Below are 16,207 nucleotides of genomic sequence, written 5' to 3' on the forward strand. Positions count from 1 at the left end.
CTGAAAATCGACTGACCCAAAAGTTGATTCAGTCGACTGAAGTGTAGCTAAATCGCAGCAGCATCGCAAGAAAGAGCAAGAGCAGCAGCGTGAGCAAGAGCAATAGCAAGAGAAGACCAGGCAGGGGACCGAGAGCAAGAGCAGAGCAGCAGCGTGAGCGAGAGCTAAAGTAGTAGCAGCTCCTACTGATGTGGACGTCGCCGCCAAGGGAGTGACATCGTGGAGGAAGTGGTTGGCGACGCCGCCGTGGATGGAGCCGCGCCGTGTCGGCTCGGGACCGAGCATCGGCAGCACCGATCAAATCAAGAAGAAAATGCGGTGATTAGTGTACAACCTCTTTGGTGGCGCCGATTAGGCCGCAGCTTCATCCGAGGAAACAGTGATGATGATGCTCTTCCGATGGTGCAGGTGAAGAAAGTGGTGTGGGAATGGAGGTGGCGCGAAAGACGAGGGGAACGTCGGGGCAGCTCCTTGGAGGTGGAGGACGGGGTGGCTGAACCAGCGGGACGATGAGATCGACGACAGATCCTCATCCGGTACGGTGGATGAGGGACGTCGAGGTGTTGTTGTGGACGATGTCGTTGGGGAAGAGGCTCCGGTTGGGTAGCGGACGGAGCAGGGTGTGGGGTTTCGTCGCGGGTTTTTGCGGCCTCGGTGTACGAATGGGTGGGCGGATGGGATGGCAGTGGGGAACCATGGCTTAGGGACGCGCTTGTCTGAAATGTGGGGTAAGTTTCAAAAGTACCCCCACCGATTTGAGGCGGTTCTTTTGGTTCACGGGTACCACGGGCATTTCGCGTGTCAGGATTTCACAAGAGGTGGGAGTTTTCGCGCGCATTGTAATTTCGGAATAGCAAGGCGCTGGTTGAAGAGGCGGGAGTTGTCGGAGCACAACGAGACAAAGATATATTTTAAATATTTCGGGCTAACAAGGCGCGGGTTAAAGAGGCGGGAGTTTCACAGCACGATAGACAGAGACGCTAGCTTGAATTTTCGGCATAACAAGGCGCGACTTGAAATTTCAGAAGAACAAGCTTAACATGTACCCAAAAAAGACAATTTGCACCTCAACACGCACAACACACACACAAACACCATTTAGACTAGAGTAAGGTACACGTGCATTGCACGCATGAGATTTGGCAACCAAATTATGAATAAATACCACATTATAGCATGTAAGCTTTGAGTCATATATGCATGATGTAGATGTTCATTTAATTCTTATAGTTCATTTCATTCAAAATCATCTAGTTTTTATAAGAAAGCTAATATATTTTAAGATTCATGGAATTATGCGTTGTCAGACATAAAGTAAAAACAAATAATGGCAAATCATGTAGAAAAACATTTGGGCAATTCTGATACGGAAGATTCTAGAACAAATAAGAAGTGCTTGTGTTTTGATGTTTGTGCATTATGCTTAAGTTCAACCATGGAGTCTTTTAGATTATACATGTGGCAAAATCTGGTGGAATCTAGATGATATCCAACGGCCAGTAGTGCTCAAATTTTCCATCTTTGGACCATCGGATTTGCCTCATCCAATGACCATCTTTCAAAGTTAAAGTTACCCGAACACAATATAAAAAATATATAATATATAATATATATATAGGGGTATAGATATAGATATGTGATGCGAAAGCCGGCCATCATCTCCAATTAGAATAGTGTGTCCATGCACGGATGCGACGTGGTCGAATGATGTCTGCCATCGGTATCTCAAATTCAAATCAGTCTGACCTTGTTCAATGTGTATACATTACAACATCCTCGTTTCCAAACCACACCGCGCAGATCTCCATTATATTCATGGATGCATGGGTTTCAAACATCAGAATCTCTTATTCAAATATTTGAATTCAACTTTACATTGATTATGACCTCACCTAGTCTTTTACACCCACACAGTCGTCTTCTCTTTATAATTGTACCACTAGCTTTCTCTCGTGCATGCGTGCACATACACTACCAGTCGGCATTATCCATCGCACACATGCAATTTTTTTCTTCAGGTCGGTCTCCCATGAAGGCACACACCCACACACATCCCCCTCTCCATCATATCGGGCATTCTTTATCCCTCACGCGTGCATGCGCAACAATCGATGTTCCTCTATGTATGTGTGTATATGGCAAGGTCTTTCATAGTTTTCCACACAAACCGATCAATCGATATATCCAGTGAGGTCTCACCCTCTTTCCCACGTCCACATCGATCAATCTATACCTCTCTATATAGGATTAACATATATATCTAATACACCCACACTAATTATATATCCAACGTCCCCCTCTCATCATCCATGCCTTCCACTTCATCTCTCAAACACGTGCACAATGGCGAAGACAGGGGGCCGTAAGGGCCCTGCCCCCCCCCCCCTAACATCACTATATATTGAGGCTAATATGAATGTGATCATTAGACAATTGCTGCTAAAAATGGTTTAAGTTCATGAACTAACCCTCCTAGCAATGCTTGGCCCCCTAGCTCATTTATTTTTCATGGCTCCGCCACTGCGTGCAACAGCGCACGTACTCGCCCCCTCTCTCTAAATATCGATCTCGCACTTGTGCACTCCTTCATAGTCTCCCTCCACTCGGCCCCTCGCACCATCTTCTAGCCCCCCACCGGATTTTGCCACATGTACAATCTAGCAGTCTCCATGGTTGAACTTAAGCATAATGCACAAACCTCAAAACAACAGTGGTTCTGTTTTGTTCTAGAATCTTCCGTATCATAACTGCCCAAACTTTTTTTCTAGTTGAATTGCCATTATTTGTTTTTACTTTATGCTTTACAATGCACAATTCCATGAATCATAAAATAGATTAAGGGCTTCTTTGATTCAAAGGATTCTCAAAGGAATTTTGGAGGATTCTAATCATTAGGAATTTTTCCTATCTTGGTTGTTTGATTCGTAGGATTGTAAACCATAGGAATTTTTCCATATGATTCATTTGCACTAGATTTCATAGGAAACATCCCATCCACTAACATCTTTGAAAGAATTCTGCGTTTTTTCTATGAGCAATCAAACACTCGTACAATCCTGTAGGATTCAAGACGACATTCCACTATAATCTCATGTTTTTCCTATTCCCGCGTTCTTAGCTTTTTTATAAAAAAATTGATTTTGAATGAGATGAACTATAAGAATTAAACGAAGGGCTACATCAGGCATATATGACTCAGAGCTTACATGCTACAGTGTGGTATTTATTCATAATTTGGTTGCAAAATGTGATGCGTGCAATGCACGTGTACCTTACTAGTACTTCGAGTATGTGCAAAACACGTAAATTAGAATACCAATGGCACGCTACACAGTGTCTCTCTTACAGTTCATGAAGCCACGTGGCACATGTGGAGGCGTTGTCGCGACCTTCTTGCGTGGATTGATCACAGTGATGTGTTGCTGGTTCCAGAAGAATGTACTCATCCTCCCTGAGCCATACTGGCGGTACATGCACGAAGCGAAGATGTGCACGCACGCCACACACGCACTCATTCCCTCACACGCACACGCGGGTACACGAGCGGACGCAATTTTGTACATAGATCCACCCCATGTGATAATTTGACGCGTGTAAAGTCGTTCACTTCATTGATGGTCAATTAATACAGCGCATGCAAATTGAGTGGACATGAGGGCGGAAGAAAGACATTATTACTCCACTGCGCGCATGCGAGTAGTTAAATCATGGGTTGCTAGTAGTACTTCCATTGGTCTCCTTCGTATTTTGTGCCAATTTTTGACAGTAACATAATATTTACGCATTTGAGTAGTGTAGTACTTGAAATTTATGTTCCGCTAAACTCATCGGGAGCCGTTTCGGGCCTCGAAACCAAAACTATCAATTAATCTTTACCTTGTTCCCATCACATTCGAAAGCCTGCTCACGCCTACTAGTACGTACCAAACCTGAACGTGTTCCCACTATGTAGGTATTAGTACTAGTGCTAGTACTTAGGTTATAAAAAGGGGAACTACCTAACCAAAAATTACTCTACCTTTCCTCCTCATAAGTGCTGCTTCTTCGTCCGTCGTTGCCATGGCCAGTGAGCAGAGCTCTAGGTCGAGAACTACTCGTAACAAGGGAGCGGCAACCAAGGCTGCGGAAAAAAAAGAGGGCTCGCTGCCACGCAGAGACCTCGAAAGATCTCTCACGGGCAGGCGATGGCTCCCAGGAGCGCCCTAGGCGCGGAGGCGAACATGCCAAGCCGGCGGAGCTGGAGTCATTATCCCTCGACGGCATGCCCGATTAGCTCAATAAGCACCTCAATAACCAGAAGGAATTCATCCATGTCTTGATGAAGTTGCTGAAGGAGAGTCTCTATGACATGCCTGCTGAGCTCAATAAGCAGGGGGAGTTGACCGCCGGCTTGGTGATGCTGCTGAAGATGAGCATTGCCTCGGAGAAGAAGGCGACCGGCGAAATCCTACGACTTTAGGAGGACAAGGCGAAGCTCTGCCACGAGATCGATCTATTGAAGGAGAAGAACACCGGTTGGAAGAAGCTAAATGAGAATAGTAGTTCCTCGATGAAGATGTTGCAGGCCCTCGTCATGGAACAGAAGGAGGAGTTGGCAAAGCTCCGCATCAAGCACCCGGCTGCTGTCAAGGTACGTAATGCGGCCGTGGAACATATGATGAAGGCTCGCTTGAGAAATCCCGCGTCATGGACAGAATGAAGAAGATGGCGGAGGAGACGCGCAAGGAGATGGAGGTCATGGAGGCGATGAAGAAGCAGTTACGACTCCGCAGCGAATTAGATCTTTTGGGGTGATAATCTTCCTTCTTCTTTTACTCCTGTGTTTCATCTTTTGCTTCGGGTGTTTCGTCGCACGTGTCACGTTCTCTGCGAGGCATGAATAGAACAATGCTTTTTTTTGAGGGAATGAATAGAACAATGCTAACAATGAGATGACTAGCAAATTAGATCATTTTTATCGCCATATGGCACTGGGCTGCCGTGTTTCGTGCTCCTCTGTCGCAGTACTACTCCAGTGGAAAACTTGTGTATACCGCACGGTTCTTTGCTCCTCCTCAGGTCGTCGGCGCATTTATACGAGCAGTCAAATCAAAGGCCCCGCCTTCCAACAGTAATGAGCCGTCAAATCACAAAGGCCCTCGCCTCTTGTGAAACCGACCAAGCTAGACTGCCCCACCCTATAGCCTTTTAAAAAATGTATACTTTTGTACAGTAGTAGTATCGATGGATTGCGCCATGGAGCAAAACTTGAAATTAAAAAAAAGGTGGTACATATAGAGAGTGCTCGTTCCCAAATTATGCATATCGTACTATTAAAAAGGCTAGTCACAATAATGGTGTCCAGCACAACCCACCCCTCAAATAAAACTAAGCATCCAGGAATTCTTTGACAAAACTAAGCACCCTGAAATTCTTTGATAACTAAACTGCTGACTATATGATGTTTGCCATATATATTGTACGTATATAATGTGAAGAAACGAGTGGTAGTACTATACTAACTAAAAGATGAAATGTAAGAAATACTAGTATGTACGTACTGAAGAGTTAAAGTAATGAGAAGAAACATAACATAGTTCTGCTGGGGGCTCAGCACAACACACCCCTCAAATTAAATTAAGCGCACCTGAAATTAAACTTTGCAACTATTCCGGTAGACACTGCATTAGAACCACCATTAGCAACGACACTGCTACCTTACACGGAGTCCTCGTCCACTTCCTCAACTTCGTCCTTGTCCCTCTTCCTCTTGGCCGATACTTCTTTGCTTGAACCGCACACTTGGCTCTTGCTCTTCGTCCAACCCTTGTAGATATTGAAACAAAGTTAGCCATCCATTGCAGCGTAGTGGATGTGGTTTATATCTAGTACATTCCGCTGCCATGCATAATGTTGAAACATTTATGGAGGTTTCTCCAGTTTACCGTACGAAGGATGAACCATGGCTCCTGTCAGGGTCAGCATTGAAGGCTGACGAGAGGACACCAGCTGATTCTTCTGGAGGTCGAAGGTGTTGCCTATAACGAGGCCTATCCGACCCAATACTTCTTTGTCGTTACCAAAGTCTACAGTAACGAATTTGACTAGGTTGCTCTCGAGGAAGTCCTTGAAATCCATGCATTCAACGTCGACATGGCATATGTGGTAGACCAAGCATAAGTCATGCACGCAAACCTAGATCACGGCAGGCTTCTTCCTCTCTTCATCCTTTAGATCCTTCTCTCGTCCCAGGACTATGGTGTACTAAACATCTAGCCCAGCGACCTAGTCATCATCTGAGTCTTCGAACATGCGTCTGAAGCGAGAAAGGCATCCTTTCACCATCGTGAAAGAACGGGCGTAAATGACGTCGAACTCATCGCCGATGATGGTTCTAACCTTGTACTCACCGCCGATCGTGGAGATTTGGGACGCCATGGATTTGGGAGGAGGGTTAGGATTAGTAGAACTGCCGTAATGTGAATGGGCGGGACGACTAGGAGTGAACCGCCATAGTATTGAAGGACGTGCAGGGACGAGTAGGAGTGAACTGCCAGCGTGCGAACGGCATGGTAGTGGCTTTCCATTCTCCCATGATACGGGCTTCCGAGAGCCCTTGGATCTGAGATCGAACGGTTGCATGGCATGATTCTAGACCTATGGGTGAATATCCTATCCTGGAGGGTTATTCTGCAAATTTTCAGCAACTTAGCATGCGACCATTTGATCTCAGATCCAAGGGCTGCGAGCAACCCGTATCATGGTCGCACCTACCACGACCATCGCGTCGCTCGCGCGGTCGTGCCCTTGGAGATTTAACACGGTGCGTTAGGCTATCTGATGTTGGCATGTCATACATAGTCACTCATACTACAACAAGGTTGGCTATAAGTGCATTTTTTTACTTCTCTCTATCTCTTTGTATAGAGTATCTCACTGGTTGGAAAGGCATGCAAATTCCCAAACCGCTTCCTACACCCTGAATCGAATTTTTTGCCTAACAAGTTGTGCCGTGCAATTGGAATTACAACTTGAGTACTACTACTAGTAGGAGTACCAGGGGCCAGTTCTTTTAGGCTTCTAGATTAGTAATCCCATAACTACTACCTCCGTCCTGGTTTATTGGTCCACATTGTAATCTGTGTCAAATTTTGATCATAAATTTAACTAATGAAATGTTAGTGCATGTCACATGCACTAACATTTTATCAGTTAAATCTTTGGTCAAATATTAGCACAAATTACAATGGTGAGGAATAAACCAGGACGGAGGTACTGTACTACTAGTTTAGAAGCCCAAATAAATGAGTGAGGCGCCTGTGTACAGGTGCTAAGGGTGCCACATAGGCAAGAAAATGATGTGGCAAAGCAATTAAAGAAGAGAGAGAACATTAGGATGACCCTAGGAGGAAACGGTGCTAAGCGCATGAAACCTATGCAAAATGACTATCAACCAATGAATGATGGAGTTTAATTGTTAAAAAATTCAATGAGGGAGGCTTGGCTACAAAACCTAAGCACTAATGCACTGGGGAGACTAGTTGCTAAGGTTTTAAATGCGCTTAGCACCTCAAGTAAGCACCAATGCATTGGAAGCATTACTCTCCATTGTGACTAGTCTTATGGGAAAATCTGGGGAAGCCGCCAAAAGAACTGGCCCTAGGAGTAGTAGCTAGGGATCGAGTGTGCGAGATTAACCGGAAAAAGTAAATGCGGAGAGATGAAATGCAAAAAAGACGGAGGGATGTGATGGTTGCTTGTTCGTTTATTTTACCAGGCCACTTATTACTAGGAGTGGTTGGGTTTTGTGATATGACGGCTTTACTGCCGCGCCACGAGCAGGGTGAGAGGTGAGACTCCCGTGCAGTGCCTCCCTCTACACTAGTACTACTACATCAGTCGTGGTTTATCCCCCATTGAATTTGACTGAAGATTTAACTGACAAAATGTTAGTGCATGTCAACAAAAACAATATTGTATTTGAACATAGTTTTCAATTATATAATTTTAGGTGACATGCATCATCATTTATCGTACTATATATAATGTTAGTTCAATTTTTGGTCGTACTAATCTATAGTAGTAAGGTGCCCGTGCGTTGCACAGAAGAGTGAAATGCATTGATCGGGGTGTTGTTTATTTTGACAAAGGATGTGGGGGTCATCTCATGTGTAACAGGTATGGATAGGTTTCTTCGGATATTATTTCATCTCTAGAGCTCAGAAACATCCGGGTGAAATAGATAAAAAAGTATCTTTTGCAAACAAAAGCGTTCAACTTTTCAACCTTCATCAAAAACTTGTGAAGAAATAACTCTTATTGTGCTTTGCAGGAAATGGTTCATCACAAGTCTTTCATCGGTACTGTAGTAAAAATTCATACATGGAAGATTCTAGACTATACTATAAATGGATACACTTTTATTCATGTGCGATACTCCAATAGAGCAAGATCATGCATGGAAGTCTCCACATGCGTAGACATCGGATTACATTGAGCGAAGACTAATGATAAACATTTAACTTAGTAATGCAGATGTCCAGGTGAACCTCCTTGGAGTCCCCATGCACATTGTTCTGGGTCAAATAATACCATGTGTCTTCCATGTCCACATCGGCGGGAAGGTCCCAGCTTGGCAGAGTCCAAGTCAGCTTGACGTAGCCAGTGTTGCCGCCCACGGACCTCCGAGGGGTAGTAATAGTGAGCACGCACCTGTACATCGGCCTCGTGTTAGTGTCAGCGTCAGCGGCGTCGCCCCTGACACACACTACAAACATGTGGCGGCGGCCTGCACGGGCCTCACCAGTGTCCACGATTAAGAGGAAGACGTTGCCGTCCTCCTCCGAGACTAGCAGGCAGCGCTGATCCTCCAGCGACTCCGGCATGATGAACGGGTAGCACGTCTCGTACTTGATGTTCTTCGTGAAGGGCCAATAGTGATCGCCGCACGCCTGCGTTAGGTGATGCACGATGTCTGCCTGCGAGCCCCAAAACGGCACCGGGCACTCATAGCAGTAGACGAAGGGCTCCTTGGAGGCATCGACCAGGCCGTCCATGAAATGGGAGTGGCTGCAAGGGACGTTCCGCAAGTTGAACATATGAGCAAGTTACTATGAGATTTACTACAAAATAAATCATGACGACTATAACAAAGATTAAACTAAACATGCGGACTAGCATAGTAGATGAACAGATGGAGTCTAGGACACATACTAGAAACATGAATTCTACCACGATTTCAAATAGGAAGGACATAAACACATACGGTGCAGGCGTTGAGGTTGTCGCCCATGTTGTTGAGGAAGAGGTTGCCGAGGTCGGGGAAGAAGTCGTCATCGGTGAAGTTGTCGCTACTAGTAGTCGCGAGAGTGCGCTCCCCATATGTCAACAGCGCCCGCCGAATGGAGCACAGGAGGGAGTGGCTGTAGGGGATGTTGCGGCCGCTGAATGGAGCTCAGGAGTAGCCCACGAAGCAGTAGATGGTGCTCCTCCCTAGTCTCTATTCTTATCTCTATCTCTACTACTCTTCTTTGTTTTTTATAATATACTAGTTGTAGTTGTCAAATCGAATAGTATTGTGCCGTCCACTGCACGCCCGGCTGAACACGCCTCCTCGCCTCCATCAAACCCCTCCGTTAAACCCACATGCAAACCGAGAAACCTACTCCAGCCCGCGGGAGGAAATTTGCCAGTTGCCGCGGGACGGTTATTCTGCAATTTTTTTATAATAAACTATCCTATGATACCAACACATGATACTATGCATTACGGATGTAGTATCGTACAAAAGTATCATATGCATGATACTAGTATATGATACTCTCCATTAGGACCAACCTAAGTACAATAGTGCGCTTTACATGGCATTTTTGCATATGTGGAGGAAAGAGAGGCAAGGAAAAAGTGGAGAAGTGGGCTCTCATGCAAGAACCAGCCTCTACTAGCACCGCAGTTAAAATGATAATAGCAAGTCAAATCACGTGTCCCCACCTGTCCAGCAGTAACTCCCTATCAAATCACACAGCCCTACGTTTGCAGCAGCCTACTCCCTCGTCTTCTCGCGGATTTGTCGAACCGACTAGGTGGAACTGCCCCGCCGCCTACCGTGCAGGAAAAGCCCCGCCCTCGACTTTAAAATAGTATATAGTATACTAATTTTGTATCCATGGATCGCGCCCGCGCCATGGAGCAAAGTGCCTAGAAAACGGCGGTACACATGTACGGAGTATACAGCATGTCCGTCGCGTTCGCGTCGCACCCCAGACGGTCGGTCGGTCTGGCACACTGCTCTCCAAATGGAAGGCGCGTCATATTGCGTTCGCACACACATGTGGGACGGCAATTGAGAACCGACCATAGGCACACTCCCCGGCCCCGCAAGTCGGGTGACTTAATAGAAGAGGGAGATGAGCAATAGTACTAGAGAAGTGTTGTACTACGTTGGTGCCTGGACGATCCCTGCAAGACGCGGAAGATCAGTTCGTCCATGCATGTGACCAGACTCCAGCAGACACGCCTGGATTGGCTATCGTCTACATATCGTGTAGGCTGTGTTGTACATGGCTGTAGTTGTGGTGAGAAATCTAAAAAAAGGTTTCTTGTCATCTCGCAAAATTATGTGTCATGTGCTTCAGATCACTGCGAGGGTTAAACATCGACAACTGAGTTGGGCTAGTCATTGGGGGCACATGCACGAACAGTGACTACTCGGCTGCCATCTAGGTCAAGCCGGCTATGTTAATTAGGACATCTATCGACGGACCCCTTTTCTATGAGTTTATCTTTAATTTGAGCTTTGTTCCTCGTCTAGTTTGTCCGTCAGGATTCATGTTGTCTCCTTTGGGCAGTGAGGTTATGATTTCTTGTCATGTGGCATTTTTTCGTGTTATATGTTATTATCCGGCGCTTCAGATCAAAATGACGACAACTGCGCCTCCGGGCCACGTGCATGAAGATTTCTCGACAGTCATTGATGAGGTCAAGCCGGCTCCGGTAGACAAAAGAAAACTAAGTACTACTCCACTATATAGGTAGGAGCCTCCGCGGTTGCTTGCTAGTGTTGCTCTCTTCACACTGTCTCGACCTCTCCAGATCTAAACACGACAGCGGTGGCCACACACTCTCTCTCTCTCTGCTCACCGTTGGTCAAAGATCTAGCCGGATCCTCTCTGCCGGGGAAGGTGAGAAGGTGCAACGTTCACGCGGTCGTCCTCGGCGACGGCTCTTACCCACTGCTGGCGCGTCCCAATTAGCCTGCCTTGCTGTTCTCTCCCAAGCACCGCTGGCGAGGGAGGGCCTCCGACCCCTTCTTCCTCGTTGCCGTAGTGTTGGTAGATCCGGCCTCCCGCCGCCCACCTAGCGACACCCCGGCGACCATCAGGTATAACTTCTTTCGAAACCAGCCTTGCTCTACTTCCCGAGCTCCTGACATCGCTGCATTTGTATCTTTTACTATTTCTCAGGCCCCCTCGTAGATAGGATCGATCTGTTGTTCGAAAATTGTCGGCATTCTGGGAACGGGGGTCCCCAAATTTGCCTGCCTGCGGCCTGCGGTGTGGCTCAAGCGGAGGCCCAGTGCAGCCCAGCTTCATCGGCTCAAGCTCAAGACCCTCGCGAGGGGCCGAGCCTCATGGGGCGGACGGCAGGAAGCTTCCTCAAGAGCAACCTCATCAGGCCGACTCGCGAGGAGGTGGAGAGATCAAGGCAGGGTACCTCGCGAGGTGCCCGTGACGCAAGCCATGATGATCGAGACCAGGCGGGCGCCGGCCTGCGCAGTGTCCTTGTTTCCCCTTCGGTGCTAAGGGGGCAAGGACAGGCCAAGGCATCAGGCAAAGGTTACCGTTTCGGTGCAACAAGACCAAGACCAGCGGAACGGTAGGATGGAGGTCACCGTGGAGCCCAGGACGGCGCCACCGTCAGAGTCTTTGGCAGTCGAAGACCAACTTTAGTCAGGATAAGTGTACTAGACGTTCCCCTTCAAAATGGCCAATTGTTGGCGCCCTTCCCGCTCAATATTTGGGAAGAGGCCCAGGGCCTCCCTCTATAAATAGAGCTAGCCACCACAGAGTATGGGGATCCAGATTTTGGGTAGACTAGAGAGAGCGAGGCGACTGAGCTCACGCAAGCAGTTCATGCACCAGCTCAAGAACACCCCTCGCGAGGATGTTCTTCCTTTGTATTATTCATCATCAGCCCATGAGGCAATCCACCACACCACACACACCGGAGTAGGGTATTACACCACAATGGTGGCCTGAACCAGTATAAACCTCGTGTCTCCTGTGTGTTCATCTTTCTAGCCTAGATTCCTTGTGAGGCTTTGAGACGTGAGTTGGTAGGAGAGAGATCTTCGCGTGCACCCCAGAGTTCGAACCTCAAGGTTCTACCGGAACCCGAAATCTGACAAAAACCACCTAATTTTTTTTACGTTTAAGAGGTAAAACTAGTTCATGCACTCGAATCTAGTACTACTTGGTTCAAACAAGGAAGAAAGGGGGTGGGGGTGGGGGAGGATTTGTTTCCTGAATCTAGGACTTGGTCGAAAGAGGAAATAATGGGGGCGAAAAGTAGCAGAGACTGGCTATCCAACTGGTCTAGGTCTAATAGGGAAATAAAGGGAAACGCAGTACAAACTCAATATAAACCTGATCTATTGGTTGAAAAAGGAAGGAAAGTGGGGACTGGGGGACAAGTCAACAGAGTAAGTCCAGCACTAGATTTGCTAGCCTCACACAGTATAAGGTGGCTATACCGAACAAAAATGGGACCAACCCAGATATCCTGTTCTGATGTTTGTTGCCCCGAGCCACTCTTATGTAATGCCGCTGGTAAAATGTAGCAGTCGCACTGTTAAAAGTAAGGACACGTTAAACCAATGTTGTTTTCAATGTAATGCCTCCAGTAATATGAATCAATGGCACTTTTTTACATGTCCTACTAAATTTCCCATTAAGATAAGTTGGTTCTTTTTGTTAGAAATGCAACTGTCCTGGTCCGCCTACTCTCCCATGCCCAAAGTAATGTTGTATTTAACGGTTGTCATAGTTAATCCTAATGCCCACACTAATATCTAACAATGCCACTACTTTAGAAATTGCTACTGTCCTTGTAGGATTGCCATTCAGAGAACATGCTTCTTTTCATTTGATGCATGTTTCATCACTTGTTAGTCACCCTCCTTTCCACCTTTTTTGTGCAAACAGAGATATACATTTCATGCTCGATCTTAGTTGAACTGCACAAATGTTATCCAAATTATAGTTGAGTATTCCAGGAGCTTCACAACCAACCTTGATGTAGCTCAATTTTATTGCAACTAATGAAGAAGAAGCTCTGTGGGTTTCATTTTCTGATGGAAATGGAACCGGGGCTGGAGCCCTTTTCTTAAAAAAATTGAAGAAGTAGCTGCTAGCTCACGGGACATTGCTTCATTTTAGGTGAAGTGCACCAAAAGGTCCCATGAATTGAATCATCCATGTTGGTGACTGAAAGAGCTAGCTTCAGCATCCCAGTCTAAGCACCCCCAGCCTCCATCCTTGCGACACACAGTACACGTCGTTTGCCACCTGCTCGACCCTAGTGTCACTGATAAAATGAAGTAATAATACAGTTAAAATAGAGCGAGTGTCATCTCTATCATTTCATTTCCAATGTAGATAAAGAAAGTGCTTCTCTTTGTTAATGTATGTTTCATCAACTAGTCCCATTGTTAATGTTTAAGCGTTTCTGCAAACTGGGGTGCTTAATTTTAGTTGATCTGTACAAAAGTAGAGATTTGAATGTCTCAAGGCGCCTCCTTGTACTACCGATGTACACTGATGTTCATCACTGGCAGAAGGTGTATCTGGGAGACTTGGGACGATGTCCAGTATGAGGCGTACCGTATGAGGCGTCACAGGGCCCATCTCACCCTCGCAGCATGGCATACTATGATACTATCGCAATATTTTCTTCTATTTATTTTGTGTGTTTCATCAACTAGTGCCACTATAATGTAATCACGCTTTTTCATTATCTGTGCAAACAGGGTTATTCAGCTGCATTTTGGTGGAACTGCACAAATGTACGTATGGAACCAGCATATATGCAGAGTGCGAGGTGTGCCAAGTGAAAATTACCGACACCAACCATGCTGCATGCACGCATTGGCATCCACCACCACCAGTGGGATGTGTGGCGCTCTCTGTGGACGGATCTTTCTCGACAGCAAATCCTCTAACCAAATACTAGTAGCTTATATTGGCAGTTTTCTAGGGAGTACTCTTTTCTGAAAGAAGCACCAATCTATTTTTCTTTATTTGTTCACTGTGTCACAACTTTGACCCAAAGGTCCAGAGCTATTTTAGGGTGATTGGCGTAGTACTCGGAGACTGATTGTAAGCATGATTTTCATTAGCTGTGACACTGATTGTAGGCATGAGCAGGTGGAAGATTAGTTTAGTGCGAAGCTTACCTTAAACCCTACCACCGCTGTTGAAACGAGGCGAGCGTCGAGGGAACCATGGAGAACGGCGAGGAAGCAGCGTCGTGCCATCCGGCCTCCTCTTGCGGTGGGAGAACGAATACTCCTGTGGCTCCGGCTGGCTCTGCACCCTCACGAACGGCACACCATACTCGATCGATTCGTTATCCTCTGGGTGCTCTACCTTCGACCTATACGCCCAGCACCTCCGCCTGACTATCGCCTCAGGCGAATCTATCTGCTCCATCGCCCAGAGGAGATACTCGATGAACTCGGAGGACTGCGGTGTGACTGCCGCCGAGGAGTACATATGCATCACCGCCCTCATCACTGCCTTCTCGTTCTTCCGCATACATTTCCACATGGCCCGCACCGTCCTCGAAATCTCCCACTCATTGTCAAACCAAGTAAGGATCTCCTTCAACCTGGCCAACTTTGCCTGGTCGGCGCCGGCGATCTGCCTGATTCGCTGGTGCATCCTCTCCATAGATGTCCTTCTAAGTGGTCTGGTGCTAGCTTTGGAAGATGGGAGGAGAGACGGTGGTCTTGCAATAGAGAAGAGGGAGAGGCAAGTCGGTGGCTTTAGAATGGAGATGATGGAGAGGAGAGGAGGTGGTTTTGCAATGGAGAAGATCCGAAGAGGGAGAGGCGAGATGGTTGTTTTGGAATGGAGATGATGGAGAGGAGAGGAGGTGATTTTGCAATGGAGAAGAGGGAGAGGAGCGTGCGACAGCGATTTAGGATTGGACGATAGGGCCGGTGCGCTGTGACTGGATCAAAATCAAAATCAATTTACCCTTCAATTCAGAAAGTGACCCCACATTAACTAGTGTCCCTTTTATTCTAGGTCATAATTGACCATGATCTTCGCACATAAAATATATGTTATACGTTGCAAAAATAATATAATTTGAAAGTACATTCAAATATGAACCAAACGATACAATTTTTGGTGACATGCATTCACATTTTGCTTGTCAAATACAGTACGTGGTCAAACTTTGACCCAAAATACGCAAAACAACAAAAAAATACTTCCAAGACTAGCGCCGCTCTTCCGCTCTTCTCCTCTTAAACCACCGCCGCTCCTCTCCTGTTCCAATCTAAATCCAGCGCCGCTCCTCTCCTCTTCCATTTCAAAACCACCGCCCCTCCTCTCCTGTTCCAGTCCAAAACCAGCGTCGCTCCTCTCCCGTTCTAATCCAAAACCAGCGCTGCTCCTCTCCTCTTCCATTCAAAAACCACTGCTGGTGAGTGAAGGTGCTGTGGAGAAGTAGATCGATGGAGGAGTACAACCGATACATGAGGATCATAGACTGCGACCCTGCGAAGCTAGCTAGGATGTTGGAGATACAGTCTTGGTTTGACAACAAGGACCAACTAGCGGTGACGGCAACATCCATGGCCAAATATCTGCAACAGAGCGAAAAGGCGGTGATACTCACGGAGGAGGTCGCGCTAGAGTACATAGAGCTGCTCCTCTAGGCCATGGAGCAAACAGATTCACCGAATCCGATCATGAGGGAGCGGTGGTGGGAGTAGCGATCCCAGATGGAGCATCCACCAGAGATTGAAGGATCGAGCATCTACAGGGTGCCATTTGTGAGGGTGTCCTGCCAGAGCAAGCCGGTGGAGTCTTCGTCGACCGAACCCAACTGCAAGAGGAGAAAAGCAGTTGGCCCGACGACGCTTCCCCGTCATCGTCTCCCTCGCCGTTCACATCGTCTCACGGGGCGGCTGTCTGCTGCCGAGGAATAGGAGGGGACT

This window comes from Triticum dicoccoides, chromosome 1B (genome assembly GCF_002162155.2).
Source record: "Triticum dicoccoides isolate Atlit2015 ecotype Zavitan chromosome 1B, WEW_v2.0, whole genome shotgun sequence".
In the NCBI taxonomy this organism is placed as follows: Eukaryota; Viridiplantae; Streptophyta; class Magnoliopsida; order Poales; family Poaceae; genus Triticum; species Triticum dicoccoides.